At 36.9% G+C, this 3786-nt stretch overlaps 1 protein-coding gene across 1 annotated transcript in view; it reads right to left on the reverse strand.

Moving 5' to 3' along the window:
• RXFP1 (relaxin/insulin-like family peptide receptor 1) overlaps nucleotides 1-3786 on the reverse strand; it is a 92102-nt gene that overhangs the window by 10416 nt on the left and 77900 nt on the right. The window lies entirely within an intron of this gene.

Here is a 3786-nt window from a genome sequence, read left to right on the forward strand (position 1 = left end):
ATAAAACCAAGAAAATATTTTTAATTAACACTTAAAGAAAATATTCTTATTTAGATTACGCTGACACTTCTCAATACTTCCTTTTTTCTGCTATTTATAAACATGTATTTTTCCTATGAGTTTTTTTGAATCTTCACAGAATATGACACAAGGTTTTGTGCATGATGACTCTCGTTAGTTGCTGTCCTGTTGACTTCAGCTTCTAGAGGTTTATCACAAAATGAGCATTGCTGTTTTGTGACATCAGCATGATTTTTCATATGTTTGAGCACATTGTTACAGTTATTGTGTCAACCTATCACTTTGAAAATTTCCCTTATTTTCACTGATCTTTTTTACTTTTACATAAGAATATCTTTTTGTAGTGATTAGTCATTTCTGATTATATTTTCATGCAAAGAAGTGAAGTATTGTTATTGTAACCTCTGAGACTCCTTACATGACAGAATAGAACTGCCCCAAAGAGTTTACAAGGCAGTAATCTCTATGAAATAAAATTGTCACATCTTTCTTCTGTAGAGCTGCTGGTGGATTCAAACCATTGACCTTTTATTTAGCAGCTGAGAACTTAGCCAATATATCACCAGGACTTAGCTCTCTTGGTAGCCAATTGAAAAGTCATTATTCTTTCACAACATCACAATTCAAATACATCAATTCTTCTGCCTTCTTTGTAAAAATTTTAATTTCATAGGCTTTGTACGTACATTGAGAAGACCATGTCATTGGTCAGGCACACTTTAGTCAAATGACCATTTTTGGTTTGTAGAACTTTAAAGAGCTCTTTTTGCAGTACAGTTGCCCAATGCAATGTGTTATTTGAATTCTTGACTGCTATTCCATGGCTGTTGATCCAATTAGAATGAGTGAACTTACTGATACTTCCAAATTTTCTCCATGTATCGTATTTACCATACAATTGTGAGGACTTTAATTCTTTCACCCTCAAGTGTTATCCGTACTAAAAGTCGTTATCTTTTCCCTCTATCAGTAGATTCTTCAAATTGTCTTCATTTTTAGCAGGCAAGGTTATATCATCTGCACATTAAAGATTATTTTTTCTTTTTTTATTATTATTATTTTATTTCATTATTTTTTTGTGTGTACCGTCAAATCAGATCTGACTGGTACAGGAGGAGATTGTTCCTCCTTCTCCAGCCGAGCGTCTGGTGGATTCGAACCGTGGATCTCTGAGATTGCAGTTGCAACTTCTTGCCACTAGGCCACCAAAGCTCGCCACATTAAAGATTATTAATGACTCTTTCTCCAATCCAGAATATAGTAACTAGTGAATGACTATTAATAAAATTTTTAAGAAACAAATTTTTTCAAAGTGTTACAATAGCAGATAACATTTTATATCTGAAATTTTTCTAATAAATTCATTTTATTGATCTAAAGTGTTCTAGAGATACAATGTAACTCAAATTCAGATCTCATTATTATTCTTCAAAGAGATGGAAAAAGTAATCACCAAATTTTAGGGAACATGATCTCAAATAAGCAAAGCTTTTGTAAAGAAGAAAAACAAAAGACCTTACCCTTCTTGATCTCAAACCCTATTATACATCCACAGCAATAGAATTGAAAAGAAATAAATAAATTCACCTAAGGACAGTTGATTTTTAATAAAAAGATCAAATCTATTTACTGGATAAAAGACTACTTCTCTAACAAATAATGCTGACAAAAACTAGATAGCTATGTGCACAAAAATTAAAATAAGATCCATACTTCATACAACAGTAAAACAACAACAAAAACAAACACTAATGCAGGATCAAGTATCTCAGTGTAAAATCTACAATTACAAATGACATCAAAGGAAAATTGGGACAAATTTAGGAGCCCTAATCTGTGGTACAATCAGCAGAGGATAACCAAAATGACTGGAACCTTCTGGAAATCAAATTCTTATGTACACAAAAATTTCCTAGTAGTAAGGAATTGAGCTGTCAGCCCAAAATCTGCCAGCTGCTCTGTTTCTTAAAAACTAATGGAGCCCAAAGAAATAATTTTTCTTTTACTTTTCAAAGAGAGATGTGAACTTGCGGGGGGTGGGGCAGGGAGGGCTGGACAGGGAGAAAAGTGCAACAATGAATGAATGGAAATCCCAAATCTCTGTAAATGTTCATTAAAATTAATTAAAAAAATGGAGGGTCAGCTATGAGTTGGTCTCGACTCATCAGTACACAGCAACACCAACAAAAATATGTATTGAGAGACTTCTCCAAAAGTCTAGTAACCAAATGTACAAGCTGGGAAAGAATGTTTAGTAATGACATACTAGAAAAAGAACTAATTTCTTTTTTTTTCTATAATTATATTTTATTAATTTTCATAAACATTTACAGAGATTTTGGGCTTCCACTCATTCATTGTTGCACTATTCTCTCTACCCTCCTCCCAGTTTGTTCTTGTCCAAATGCCACAGTGCTTGTCAAAGCCAGTTCTGATTAATCTTCTTTGTCAGTGTATCCTTTGCCATTCCCTATCACTCCTCCCTGAGAGAGACTTCACCCTGAGTCATAAGGAAAAGGGGACGGCGTATTCTCTTAGCTACTTCCTGCTGAAAAGGGACGCTGTGGGTTTCAGGGTGAAGATCTTCTCTCACTACTCTAAAGGGCCCCTTTGGCAGTAAAATGAATATATAACTCCAAAAGCTCAACAAGAAAAAGAAATATAACCTAAATACAAAATGGGTAGAGGATTTGAAGAGATACTTCACCAAAGAAGATGTTTAGACAGCCAACAAACACATGAGGAAATTCTCATGATTATTGGAAAGATGTAAATTAAAAACAGCGGAATATCACTGTGCTGAGATCCGCTCTTGGGGATGTTACCTTCACTTTGCTGCAAGACACAAAGGACTGTGTGGCATGGCTTGCCTGTGAGTGTCTTCCAGCCATGGATTCCCTAGCATCTACGAAAGGCTATAGTCAACCCAAGTACACTCATGTGCTGGCTGGAGACACAACCACTACTTGCCAGGTGGAGGGATGGCAGTTTTAGATTTCAATCCCTCCCAGAGCACTAGATTTCTGCCCCTGCCACCTGGAGACCCTATTGTCCCTGCTGTCCACTGCCAGAAGCACCAATATCACAGGTACCAATGGAGTGAAACATTGTTGTCTAGCTACATCATGTGGTATTTCTTAAGCTCAAAAGGAAGAGGCCAGGTAGAGGCATGGTTTCAGGAGGCAAAGTCATCCCCCTCCTGGTTGACTGTTCTTCCCAAGAGGGGAGCACCAATTACAGATACTTCACTAAACATTGCCATACCCTGGATCATTATATAGTTACAACAACCCAGTATCTACTAAGAAAAGAATCACAAATGTCAAGAAAGCAGCAGTCTGCCTCAGTCAACATGAAAAAACAAAGTAAACTTTCTCATAAAAAGTCAGACCCAATGAATACCCCAGTGATGGAGCTGGAGCATAGCCGAAGCACAGCCATCTTGGGAGTATAGTCTGCACACGGATGTACTCCAGGCACCTATCCAAAAGACCGGTCTAAGGATAGAGTGTGGGAAGAAACTTATTTTCTAGATTCTGCAAACAGACAAAAAACAGACTTGAGTCTTGCAAACGAGCTCAAGAAAAGTAACTCTTCCCGATAGATGAATATTCCTTTGTTCTCGGCTGTTGCGCAGCAGTTGCAGTTATACTAATTACAAAGTTCTAATCAAAATTGGGAAGGGTGTACGCCAGGGATGCATCCTGTCTCCATACCTTTTCAACATGTATGCAGAGCAGATTATCCGAGAGACTGGGCTCTATG

The sequence above is a fragment of the Elephantulus edwardii genome, unplaced genomic scaffold (assembly GCF_000299155.1).
Source record: "Elephantulus edwardii isolate Elephantulus edwardi_28Jun2011 unplaced genomic scaffold, EleEdw1.0 scaffold00119, whole genome shotgun sequence".
Classification (NCBI taxonomy): domain Eukaryota; kingdom Metazoa; phylum Chordata; class Mammalia; order Macroscelidea; family Macroscelididae; genus Elephantulus; species Elephantulus edwardii.